At 39.1% G+C, this 14,038-nt stretch overlaps 1 long non-coding RNA gene across 3 annotated transcripts in view; it reads left to right on the top strand.

Moving 5' to 3' along the window:
* LOC308563618 overlaps positions 1 to 14,038 on the top strand; it is a 57,659-nt gene that overhangs the window by 6,867 nt on the left and 36,754 nt on the right. For all 3 annotated transcript variants that reach the window (XR_013999796.1, XR_013999797.1, XR_013999798.1), the window contains exon 2: positions 12,629 to 12,690. This is a non-coding gene — a long non-coding RNA (uncharacterized lncRNA). The remainder of the gene's footprint in view (positions 1 to 12,628; positions 12,691 to 14,038) is intronic.

Below are 14,038 nucleotides of genomic sequence, written 5' to 3'. Positions count from 1 at the left end.
CTCTATCCTATCTTTGCCCCTTTTTTTGTGAAAGAAAACAGAATATATCACTCCAAAATGGGCTGCTTTGACAGAGAAATTCTGAGCTGAAAACAATTAAAAAGCAGAAAATGCAGGAAAAGCTCCCGTGTGTGTGTTCCTAAAAGCAGAGTGTAATTTCTACTTTGACTGGAAATAGACTCTTATTAGCCTGGAGGCACCAGAGGAATCTGCAAACAAACCTCACTTCATTAGTTCCTTCCCATATATTTACCTTCCCACAGTTTGCAATCCTTGGGAGCCTAAAACTGCTTTCCTTTGTCCTGTCATTTTTCTAGAAATTCATTTTTTTTTATTGAGAATGCTATATAAGCTAGAGTTCTAAGTTGCTGCTTTGAGTTACCCTTCATTTAGGTTTCTCCCACTGGTGTTTACTGCTGCATGGTGTTTTCCTCCTGTTAATCTGGTTTTCCTTTCCCCCTTCCCCCTTCCCCCTCCTTCCTCCCCCTCTCCCTCCCCCTCCCCCTCCTCCTACCCCCCTGGTGGAGGAACCCTTTGTGATAGGGTCCCTGGGAAAACCAAACCTTATCACCGGGCTTGTTTTTAGGATAATGTGAAGTACAGTTTAATTTTTGGAGTATCTTTTAAAAAAATTATTGTTGACAGTATTACAGATGTCCCCCCTTTTCTCCCCCCATCCACTCTGTTCCCACCCTGCCCTAGGCTTTCACCACCCTATTGTCTGTGTCCATGGGTTATGCATATATGCATATAAGTTCTTTTGTTAATTTCTCTCTCCCCTCCCCTCACCCCTACACCTTCCCTCTGAGGTTCATCAGTCTGTTCCATGTTTTTATGCCACTGGTTCTATTTTACTTGTCAGTATATTCCGTTCATTAGGTTCCACATATAAGTGAGATCATGTGATGTTGGCCTTTCTCTGATTGGCTTATTTCGGTTAGCATAATAATCTCCAGGGGAAGTATCTTTTTTATTAGAAATTTTACTTCATCCAAAGTAAAACAAGAAGATCATGGTAGGTATAGTTTTCAAAAGTTTATTCTGCAGTAAAACAGGCTTCGAATCCAGATAAGTAAGCAATACACACTCACTTTCTCTCTCTTTAAAGATATCTTTATTTCAGAGACAGGCAAGTCTCTCATCATTGATGTTTCTGTCGTTCTCATTTTTCTTTCTTAATGGAGCACAGAATTCTTTTTCCTCCACACTAGGTGGCAGTAGAGTTAAAGAAAAACACGTAAAGCAGCTTTGGTGAATTTTCCACAAAGCTGGGATGAGGATGGAGCCAGAGCAAATTCTATATAAAGAGAAAGTGAAATTACAGCGCAGGCACGATATGACGCTCCACCATGGTACACGCTCATTTTGACAAACTATTTCTGGGGCAGAACCGCCCCCCCCTGGCATGTTGTGTCATTATGGGGTAAGTAAAGCATTAGAGATCTATTAAATCTAACTCCTAATACATAATGTAATTTTTAGTTGGCAGGATGAAGCTTTTAATTTGAACATGTCCTTAAAAATAGCTCCTGCTGTCCTGGCCAGTGTTGTTCAGTGGTGGGAGTGTCAGACTGTGCACCAAAGGGTCTTGGCCTGGTCAAGGGCACGCACTTGAATTGCAGGTTCAATTCCCAGCCCCCCTTGGGGCACATGCGGGAGGCAACCAATTGACATGTCTCTCTCACATAGATGTTTCTCTCTTTCTGTCTCTCCTCCTCCCTCCCTTCTACTCTCTCTAAAAATCAATGGAGCCCAGTTGGGCGTGGCTCAATGGTTGAACATCGATCTAGGATCCAGGAGATCGTCGTTTGATCCCCAGTCAGGGCACATACTGGGGTTGCGGGCTCAATCCCCAGTTGGGCGCCTGCAGGAGGCAGCCAATCAATGATGACTCTCTCATCATGGATGTTTCTATCTCTCCTCCCTTCCTCTCTCTGAAATCAATAAAGATATTTAAAAAATAAAAAATAAAAAAATAAAAATCAATGGAAAAAATATTCTCTGGTGAAGATTAACAACAACAATAAAACCTCTTGTGTAGATATAAAGCTATCTACACAGCTCTATATCATCTATCTATCATCTATCTATCATCTATCTATTATCTATCTATCTATCATCTATCTATCTATCTATCTATCTATCTATCATCTATCTATCATCTATCTATCATCTATCATCATCTATCATCTATCTATCGTCTTTTATTTTGGTCTTTTCCCTGCCACTCAAGATCTGTTATGTTTCAGAGGACATTTAATATAAGAATTGGAAACCCAGAGGAAGTCAGCTCTTCAAAGCTTTTCAAATGCCTTAGTAATAAATTTAAGAGTAATGTTATCAAGATTCTCAAATAATAAAAATAATAAATATATGGTGAAGGGAGATAAAGCAAATGTATTAAACTGTTAGCAATGGGTGAACCTGGGTGGAAGGTATATCGTAGTCATTGTACTACACTTGTAGCTTTCCCATAGCTTAAAAATTTTCAAAATAAAAATTAGAAACTAGAAAAAATGTGTGGCTTAACTTGTACACATAATAGATATGTAGGGGGAATTATTATGCAGCATAATAAAAACTACATGTATACTTAATACACAAGTGTAAGAAGTCTTGGGTAAGATCTCTATCTTTCTAGCAAATAAAGGCTAAATCTTAAATATTCATTCATGGCCCCCTGCCTGCATTCATTCATTCCATCATTTGACAGATATCTATTGAACAGCTACTAAGCGTATAACACAAAGGTCACAGCAGTGAATATTGCAGAAAAAGTCCCTGCCCTCCTGAAGCTTGCTTTTAACTAGAGAGACAGATAAAGGCACATAAACATATGCTAGGTTGGGTAGTGATGAGTAGTAGTTAGAGAAAGTAGGTAGTTATGATAAAGAGTGACAGGGCATGCTCACTTTAGATAGGTTGGGCAGGGTAGGCTGATCTCTCTGAGGAGGTGACATTGGAGCAGATAGATACCTGAGGAAGTAAGGTATAGACCCTGTGTATGTGGGGAAGACTGTTCCCAGAAAAGGGAGTGTGCCTAAGGAGTCAGAGATTGGCAAGAGCCAGTGTAACTTGGATGAGGGATGGGATCCAGATAGAAGATGAAGGTGATGGGTACCAAGGCCAGATCAGGTCTGGTCTTTTGGGCCAGCAAGTCAACAAAGAAAAGAAAAATAATCATTAGCCTTGGTTGGTGTGGCTCAGTTGGTTGGGTGTCATCCTGTGCACCGAAAGGTGGCTGGTTTGATTCCTGGGTCAGGGCACATGCCCGGGTTGTGGGCTTGATCCCCAGTAAGGGGCATACAGGAGGCAGCCAATTGATGCTAGGCTCTCACATTGATGTTTCTCTCTTCTCCCTTCCTCTCTCTAAAAAATCAATAACCTATATTTAAAAAAAAAAAAATCATTAATGCCCAATATTTATTATCAAATATTTTTGTTTAACCATAAAGACAGAAAGTAGAAGTTAACGGGTTGGGGGAGGGGTAATGGGAATTACTGTTTAATGTATTTAACGGATACAGAGTTTCTGTTTTGGATGGCAAGTTCTGGAAATGGACAGTGGTAATGTACAACATTGTGAATATACTTAATGCCATTGACTCGTACACTTAAAAATGGTTAAAGTGGCAAAATTTATGTTGCATACATTTTACCAAAATAAAAAATTTCTTAGTTTTCTTAATATTACTCAATTTATTCTCTCAATATGACTAATTTACAAGGATTTTCACAATATGAATATTTGTCAGTAATATTAACCATCAGTTTTTACCATCTCCTTTTCCCCCATGAAAGAAACACATATTCAAAACAAAATTGCTTTATTTACACTTGTCACCAAGTGCCTTTTCTTTCATTTAAAAAAAGTGTTTTTATTGATTTTAGAGAGAGAGGAAGGGAGAGAGACAAACATTGATGTGAGAGAGATTTGTTGGCTGCCCCCTGCACACCTCCTCCTGAGGATCGAGCCCACAACCAGGGCATGTGCCCTGACTGGAAATTGAACTGGGAACCTCTCCTTGTATGGGTAGAAGATCAACCACCGAGCCACACCGGCAGGACCACCAAGGGCCTTTTCTTAAGGAGGAAATACATTAGTAAATTAAGATCATATTAAATTCTTATTATGTGAGTGAAAAATTGGACACAAATGTTCAATAATTGGGAAATAGTTAAGACATTTTATTTATTTAATCTTCACCCTAGGATATTTTTTCCATTGCTTTCAGAGAGAGTGGAAGGGGGGGAGAGAAAGAAATATCGATGTGAGAGAGACACGTCAATTGGTTGTCTCCCAGTTGAGCCTGCAATGGAAATACACCCCCTTGGCCAGAATCAAACCTAGCATCCTTCAATCTGCTGGCTGATGCTCTAACCACTGAGCAAAACTGGCTAGGGCTAGTTAAGACATTTTAAAACACATTTTCAATAGAATATTAAGCACCCATTAGTATGATGGTGATGTGAAAATTCTCCTGAATGAATGTGAAATGAAAATGGCAGCTATAAAACTTTATGGGGAGTAGGATCTCGAAAGTTGGAAAAAACACATACTCCAGGAACTAAAAATAAAAGCTACTTATTGCCTAGCTGATGTGGCTCAGTGGATTGAGCATCATTCCATGCAACAGGAGATCGATGGTTTGATTCCTGGTCAGGGCACATGCCTGGGTAGTGGCTGGATCCCCAGTGGGCGATGTGCAGGAAGCAGCTGATCTATGTTTTCTCTCTCTTGGATGTTTCTCTCTCTCTCTCCTTCTCCCTTCCTCTTTCCTATTAAAAAAAAAGCTACTTATTTAGGTAACATCTTGCTAAAATAGCAAGATATTAATGGTGTTAATCTCTAGATGCTTCTATTATGGAAGATATTTATTTTCATTGTATTTTTATGGATCTTCATTTCCCCCAACATTTTTTAAAAAAAATATATCTTTATTGATTTTAGAGAGAGGAAAGGAGAGGGAGAGAGAGAGATAGAAACATCAATGATGAGAGCCATTGATCGAGCCCGCAACCTGGGCATGTGCCCTGACCAGGAATCGAACCCCGATCGCCTGGATCCTAGGTCGACGCTCAACCGCTGAGCCATGCCCGGCTGGGCATCCCCCAACATTTTATTATGAGTATCTTCAAACATAAAGACAATTTGATAGACTAATATGATGAACTTCCATGTTCTTTACTTAGATTCCACAATTGTTAATGCTTTCCTGTATTTGCTCACTCTATCATCTATCTATCATCTATATCTATCTCCATCCATCCATCCATCCATCCATCCGTTTACATTGGGAGGTGGCCAACTATGGCCAAGGCCAAACCTGGCCCATCTGGTTTTTTTTTTTTTTTAATTGATTCTGGGGAAAGACAGACAGAGAAACATCAGTTTGCCAACCTAGGAGACACACACATACACACAATTTTGCTGAACCATTTGATAGCAAATTACAGACATTATAGCATTTCTCCCTCAAATAATTCATTATGTATCTCATAAAAATAAAGTAATATTCCTACTTAACCAAATAGCATTATCACAATAAAGAAAATGAACAATTATTTCATAAAGTATCCATTTATATGCAAATTTATGTGATTGCATTTACTAATTTTACAAAAGGAAAATGTATAGCTTTATAATAGTAAAATAAGATTTATTTTCTGAGAATTAGACTTTTAAATAGTAAACATGAGTTTTTAGCATAGATTTCATTATATAAGGGAGTTAGGAAAATTGCTTTATGAAGCTATTAGCCCTGGTCATTTCAGGTTGAAATTAAATACGTTTGCAGGTCAAACAGCTTATATTCTGCAAAGCATTTAGTGTAGGTGGTGGTGGTATTGCTTGCTGTAGGTGTAGGCAGGACAAGGTAGGATGGTGTATAATCTTTTCTTTGTATTTGAAAACATAATCTCTAACATCTCTAATAATCTTGAAGCTGGGTGATTGGTACATGGGAGTTTGTTATACTATTTCTTCTACCATTTTTTGTGTATGGTAGAAAATTTCCATAATAAAATATTATGTGTGTGTACACATCACTATAGTAGTAGACTTGATTCATGACCTAATCTACTAAAGCAAAGTTGCATTTAATATAGGTCAGAATCCTGATACTTAGATGTGAAAACTGTGTGTTTATATGAACCTTTTATTTTAGGACAGTAAACATGGTAGTTATGTCAAAACATAGAAAGACTGGCTTAAAATTTGGATTGATTTTGAGAAAAGGCTACTTTGTCCTTTGGGAGCCTTGCTTTTGTAAACATTTCATTTTTTGTGGGATGTGAATCATGTGTTGGAATCACCTGATTTAGCTGTGGTATAACTAAGTCTGGAGGGTTTAGGGGAGATTTCTGTTTTTAAAATTCCCCACCACCAATCATGACTATGGTTACATGAGATTCGTGTCTCGAAAAAAGAGATCTGTGTCCCAAAGCTCTGGAATTATTTAAACCATGTACTTTGTATGCTCATCTTTGCTCTGTTTGAGCCATAATGTTATGTCTGCTTTTACCACAATCATATGGATAAGGAACTGGCAGGTCAGGCCTTCTCCCATCATGCAACAGTGTAGAAACTGCTTTATAAAGTCAGAAGGTTAAACAAATTCTTCTTCTTTGCTTTAGGAAGAGCTCAAAGATAAATATTACAGTGCATTTTTCTTTAAATGTAGACATAATAATGTTATTTAATAATAAAAAATTTGGAAAAGAGTTGTGAGAGCCCTTGAAAACTCCTTTGGTTAAAAAATGTGGTACTATTATATTTTTGCAAATATAAGACATGAGGATTTTTAATGTGCTCAATGAGATACAAAGAGCAAAGTTATTAATTATGGAGTGTTAAATTCAGGGCAGCCAGATATGATGAATTTGCATAAGTGTTCATTCTTTTGGAAAGATTATCACAGAACATTTTCTTTCCACTGAATAAAAAATGTACATTTATTACCCCCGTTTTGTATGTTTTCCTTATCATAGACAATCTATTTCTGCCTGTACTACATAATAATCTGGCACCTCTTTGTTATATCAATATAAAATTCTATTTGTATATGTTTCCTTCATGTGGGTTCACGAAGCAGCTTTTCATTTGTTAATGTCATTTTCCCAACCAGATGTCTTCTGTTCTTCATTTGTTCATCACACACTTCTTCACCACGGGCTAAGTTGCTTCTTCTCATTCACAGTTATGCTCTACAAAGTCAGTGGGAACACAGCCTTAGCAATACTGAAACACTGCGCCTAGGGGAAAATACAGGGTTTGGTTCCTGCCAGTCTGTGGTCACAGTGTTTTTGTAAACCAATCAGCACACAGCTTTGTTTTAGGTACGGTTTTGTTTAAGGACACCTTACTTAATATGTAGTAATGAATTATTCACATTGAACTCACGGCCAACAGCACTGTAACTCAGGCTGAAACTTATCTAATGCACCTATTTTCTCTGAAAGGCACATCATAGCCTTCTTGCACTTAGGAACACTAGTCAGCACTTCAGAACAATGCTTGGGAGTCATTTTATTTATTTAACGAAACTTTTTTTTAAATTGAGATAACATTGGTTAATAACATTATATAACTTTCAGGTACAACTTTATAATTTGATCTCTATATACTATAGTGTACACACCACCAGAAGTCTAGTTTTCATCTCTCACCATACTATGACCCCTTTTAGCCACTTTACCCTCCCACCTACTCCTCATCTCCTCTCATAACCACCAATCTGCTGTTTGTATCTATGAATTTATTTTTGTTTCTTTTTTGTTTTATGTTCCACATATGAGTGAAATGATATGGTTTTTGTTCTTTTTCACCTGACTGACTGCGCTTAGCACAATCCTCTAAAGGCCCATCCATGTTGTCTGAAATGGCAACATTCCATCCTTTTTACGGCTAAGTGGCATCCATTGTGTATATTCCACAGCGGCTTTAGCCACTCATCTGTTGTCGGACACTTAGGTTGTTCTCATATCTTGGTTATTGTAAATGCTGCAGTGAACATACGGTGCATACATCTTTTCAAATTAAGTGTTTTCACATAAATACCTAGAACAGGAATTGTTGGGCCACCTGGTAGTTCTATACTTATTTTTTGAGGAACCTCCATACTGTTTTCCATAGTGGCTACACCAGTTTACAATTCCACCAACAGCGTACAAGGGTTTTGGCAGTCATTTCAAACAGTGAAATCACCAAAAAAAGCACAAGGTTGTGAAAAACATGGCAGTAAATATGCCACAGAAAGGATGCTTTTTTATAGTATAGGAGCTGAAACAAGAAGGCGAGTATTGCCTTGTTGGACCTCAGCTTGGGTGAATTGGGTGACTCAAAATTTTCATCCTCTGCACATGCTCACATCCACAAAAGTGCCCCTAACGTTGATTTTGGGGTGACAAAGTTTAGCAAATTCTCAAATATGGAATCTCTGAATAATGAGAACTGTCTTTGCAGTTACTTTGCTGACTTCTGGGGACTCAAAGATGAGTACTACTTAATTCTTATGCTCCAATAGTCAAAATCAGTCTTAGGTGATAACCACTGAAATTGAGCTATAAGCAAGATGTTATCAGAGTTTTAAAGAAAAAGCACTAACTCTCCTACGACTCATTGTTGAATAGTGAGAGGACTAATCAACTTTGAATTCAGGCCTGAGCACCAATTCTGGCTCTGCCCTGAAACATCTGTGTGACTATATCAAAGTCCTTTAAAAATTTGGGTCTCTGTCTACTCATTGAAGAAACGAGGATGGTAACACCTACGTTCCAGAACTACTGTGAAGAAAGCATCTAATACCGTGCTTGTAAAACAGTAGGTATTCAGTTAGGTGCTTAGGGTAGGAGCAGGCAGGGGTAGCTTTACAGAGGAGATAAAATTTGAGCTGTGTCTTGAATCATGAGAAAGGAGTCCATGGCTACACTGCTGGTTGGGGGAAGCACCAGGCTTCTAAGCCTTTTGTAGTTTCATACTACATATGTTCACATCTAGTCAATCATGGTGCTAGGAAAATAAGTTACTCAGTTAATAAATGTTGACAGGTTTGTTGTTTGAGTGAGTGACCAGTGAAGGATCCCTTTTATATTTTTTTGGTATGTACTGTATTTTGGTATGTATTTTTGACAACACATATTTTTGGCATGTTATATACAAATCTTTGGGGATTTAGTCTGTAGTAATGGAACAAGGAGTTGCATACTTCCAAATTGATTTCAAGTAAGAATGTGGCTGGAAAATGAGACAGGGAAGAAAAAAAGATAAGAAAATTTGTGTTTGTGTGTGTGGGTGGGTGTGGGAGAGAAAAAGAGAAATGGGGACAGGGTAGAGAGAGGTGAGATGCAACAATACAGATAAATCTTAGCAATGTAATATCAAGTAAAATAGTAATCCCCCCCAAAATATATGCAAACATATAGTCTGGAGAAAATGGGCAGCACTGTAACCAAGGGACCAAAGATAATGTCACTAATAATATGCCTCTGGGTGTGATTTACTAAGGACACAGCACATAGTATCACTTCTGTGGTATTCTTGCCAAAAATGTATAACCTTGATGCAATCAAAAGCAAGCATTGGGAGAACCTAAACTGAGGAAGACTGGTAAAATATTACATGAATGTTAGGGTAATGAGGTGAAAAATAAGGCTGAAGAAATATTTCAGATTAAAGAAGACTAAAGAGACACAACAACCGAATGCAATATGTGATTCTGGACCAGATTCTGGACCTGAAAAAATTGCTATAAGTGATATTATTGGGACAATTGAACAAACTTAAAAATGGACTATTGATAAGATGTAAGCATATACATATGGTATTAATATTAAATTTCCTCACTTGTGGTTATGTAAGAATTTTCTTATCCTTAGAAAGTACACACTGATGTATTAAGGGGTAAAGAGGCAAGATATATGCACCCTATTTTCAAATGATTTGGAAAATAGTAACTCTCTATAAATAAGTACATAATATATATGGTGAGGCCAAATGAGAGCTCTTTGTATGTATTATCCTTGAAACATTTCTAAAAGTTTGAACTTATTTCAAGATAAAAAGTAAAAAAAAAAATAAAAATATAGCTAAAAAAGTAAAAGCACTAACCTTTCCGTAAACTTAAAAAAGAGTAAAAATAATTCTTTAGAACTACATATAGACACAATTAATCTGTATAAAAAGAAAGGAAGGAACGATGGCCAGGATTCAGCACTGTAACTACCCCGAGCGGGGGCAGCCAGGGTGCGGGGTCTTGGGCTACCAGGGGTTTGCTGTAGGATATCGTTGTGACCCTCCCGCACCTTTTGTTTCAATAGTTGTCAGAGTCAGTGGTTCTTATCACATTATTAAAAACAAGTAGTTAGAAAAAAAACATGAACCAAATCAAAGAGGGCCATGCATGGAACCTGCTGGGAGTGTCATGAAACATAGTATGACTAATCTATTTCCTTTTGTCTGAGGTCAATTAGAAAGAAAAACGGAGTGGGGAAAAGAGGGAGGAAGGCAGAAGGAAAGAGAGAAACGGAGAAATCAAGAACAGGGAAAGAAAGGGCCTGATATCAGGTCTTTTGAAGGAACATTAAAAAAAAATAAACCAACCGTGGAGAAAATAAACTGAATGAGCGAGGAAGGACTGCGCGTATTTCCAAGAGAAGAACGGATTGGAAGAAGCTGAAGAATGCTGAGGCAGAAGAAAAGCCTAAGTGGTATTTTGGAGCCACAAGAGGGACACTCTGTCTCCACAGAAGAGTGTCAGCCAAAGGGCTGGATTCCAGGAAAGGGTGATGCGGTTGAACAACACACCGAGGTTTGTTCTAACGGAAGGCTGACACGCAGCCAGCTGGGCTTTTCCAAAAGCTCGGAGTGTTGTGGTCACTCCTGGCTTCTCCAAGCCTCCAGGCTATTAATTAGGAGGAACCGCTAGATTAACCCGTGGCCATAATCACCTATGATGAGGGCCTGTGCCCAGATGCTCGTCGCGGGTAACTGAGGGCGCTGCTCCGGGGGCTGCCATCTTGCGCCAGCCCTTCCGTTCGCAGGGCGGCGGGAGCAGTGCATGCCGGGAGCGCGCGGGGACGCCGGCGCCGAGGCTTTTACCCGGACGCTCGTCGTTCCTGCTCGCTGTCCTGCAGCCTCTGAGCGCTCGGCGATGACTGACCGATGAATGTCTGGCGTTTAGCGTTGAAATTACTAGAACACTTTCGAAGGAGTCGGGCAGTCTCAAAGGTTCGGCCCTTTCCTCTGTTTTGCTCTATGGTTTTTGGAAACAAAACTAACCAAAGAAAAGGCCTCTGCTGGAGAGGGGCGGGGGATTCGCGTGTGCGGGGAGGCTCAGTGTGGCCTCCGGAAAGGGGAAGACGAGGCCTCCTGCGATCTGGCTCCGGCCTCGCTAGCCTGTCCCGTGACCGCCTTCCGCCTTGGGTGCCTTCCTGTCACGCTGAGCTAATCAGAGCTCCTTGAACAAATGATGCTTTCCTCATATTACCTCCTCCATTTGGAATGTCCTGTTTCCCAATTTCCCTCAACCCGGGGAATGAGTACTTTATAAAAAATTAAATTAAGTGCTCTCTTCTAGTGGTGCTTTTGTGAAAACCATTCCTGATATCCCATGCCCCTGCCCCATCCCACATGCACACATGGCCTCTCATCCCTTGGGAATCCCTTTTGTGCTCTTTGGGTGTCTGTCAGGGCATGAGAGCACTTTACTGCACTGATTTGATTACATGTTTCCTACTTCCATCTTATGAGGGCAGGGAATGAAAATCAGTGCTCAACGAATGGATAATAAGCACTTACCACAGGCCATGTAAGTGCTTTACACATCTTACCTCATTTAAGCTTCACACAGCCCTAGAAGGTGGTTAACTATTATTAATCCTGTCTTTGCAAATGAGGAAACCAAGGCTCACAGAGCTTAAGTTATTCATCCAGGCTCATACTAAGTCGTAGATGTTGGATTTAAACTTAGTCTGACTCCAGAGTCCTCCCCTTTAACCACTGTACAGCGCTGCCTCCTGAACTATCATGAAGCACAGGTTATCAAGGTACTGAGCTTTTCTACCCTCCATGGATGTGATTATATCCAAGCTCAATCTAATCGCAATGAACTGTCTAATAGTGATGGATGTTTACAAAATATAAGACATGAGCTTTTTACTCAAGGAGTTTGGAACCACTGGAGAAACTTCAGCTAATATTTGGGGCAATTTGTGAACAATGCAAAGTAATATGCACTCATCTACATATACATATATTTTTTGGCATTCTATGTAAAAGGGATCTTGTTATAGATTGTGAGGGTTAAAAAGAAAAATGTTAAAATATTATGCTATCCCAATTTCCCAGGAATAGACTGGATTTTTAAAAATGGTAGCTTTATTGAAATATAATTCATATACCATAAAATTTACCCTTTAAATTCTACAGTTCAGTGGTTTTAAGCAAATTCACTGTCTAATTTAGAACATTTTCATCACCTGGAAGGAAATCCTATACCCATTAGTGGTCATTTTCTGTTTCCCACTGATGACTCTGGGCCCCGGACAACTACTAATTCCCATTCTCTCTCTATAGATGTGTCTGTTTGCAAAACTGATTTCATATTTATGAAATCTATTCATTTTGCAGGAATTAACAAGCTGATGATCTTAAGACATTAAGTCATCTGAGTAACAATTGGCTTCAGTAAGGTAAGGTTTTTTTGGTCATTGGAGAAAGGAATCTAGCTAAAGGGCTGAGAGTTCTGAACTCATCCTTAACTGCAGTTGCAAAGCCAGTAGAGGGAGCAGTGCACCTACACTTCGATCTCTAGGGTTGCAAATAAGTGCATTGACTAGATACTACTTAAATAGCCTAGATAACCAAGACTTGATTTTACCTAGAAAGAAAGGATTCTGGGACTACAATTTGGTTTTGACAATCATGATTTTATGTTAAGGAATTAGCAGAGTTATAGAATTGCTTTACCATTCTTGGGAAATGTTGAAGAGGGTGCTGCATAAAGACTATTCTTTTGTTTTGCTTCCCAGACAAAAAATCATGTGAATTTTGTATCAAGTCCACAAAACACTGGCCTGAATAAACTCATCAACTGGTTTAGATTCTGGATATCCAGAATTGCTTGCGCAGTGCGTTGGGCATTTTCACTAATCCCTGAAACCTTTGATGTGGCTGCAGAGTGGGAGCTGGGATGCATTTTTCCTCCCTGTCTCATCAGCTCCCATTCCAGTCTCCAAAGTCTGTTCTCAGCCATCTCCACAGCTGACTTAGCAGAGATAAGATGCCTCCTGTTCTCTCCTGTCTGCCTGACTCACTCCCACAGTGTGATTCTTCCTTAGCTACAGGGCTGTGGGCTGAGGGAATGAGGCAGCTCATCACCTCCACCTCTTTCTGCAACTGTCAGTTTATGCGGTGTTTTGCTTGTCCTTTCTCCACGTATTCTCCAGTTACCAGTTCAGTTTATGTGTATTCTCCAGTTACCAGTTCAGTTAGGCTTATGTGAGGGCTCTTTGCTTTGCTTTTGCTTATCTTTTGGTCTGGAAACCAATGCTTTAGTGTAATATTATCAGGCCATCTTTTTCAGCATTTCTTTGGAATACAGTTCTTTTGACATTAGCTTTAGGTCTTCTGATATCTCCTGTATTTCTTAAGCAGGTGTTTAAATCTCTCTTTTTTATGTAATATTTTTCTTTGTTTATGTCTTCTTTCTCCAGCTAAAATGTGCATTAATACCTGTGGCTGAAAAGAATTTTCTACATAGGAGTCGAGATCTTTCTCATTTGGCTAAAAGTGTCTTAGAGAAAAAAGATACAGAAATTCAGTACCAATCAGCAATTCTGCCCTCCACCCTTTTGAAAAAAGAGAAAAAGATTAGTGCTATTTGGGATTCAATTTATTTCTCCTTTTGTCTGACAGATTTTGGTAAATGTCCAACTCCAGTAATATGTTAATATTTTCAGGGCCAATCTGGGTTCAAAAGTAAGTGAGCTGTTTTCATTGTTGTTTTTCTTTTTGGCTCTTTCCTACTGTTAGGTTTAG

Source organism: Miniopterus schreibersii, assembly GCF_964146895.1.
Source record: "Miniopterus schreibersii genome assembly, chromosome: 11".
Lineage (NCBI taxonomy): Eukaryota > Metazoa > Chordata > Mammalia > Chiroptera > Miniopteridae > Miniopterus > Miniopterus schreibersii.
The sequence above is the reverse complement of the archived record's forward strand: the minus strand, read 5'-3'. Positions and strand labels throughout refer to the sequence as shown.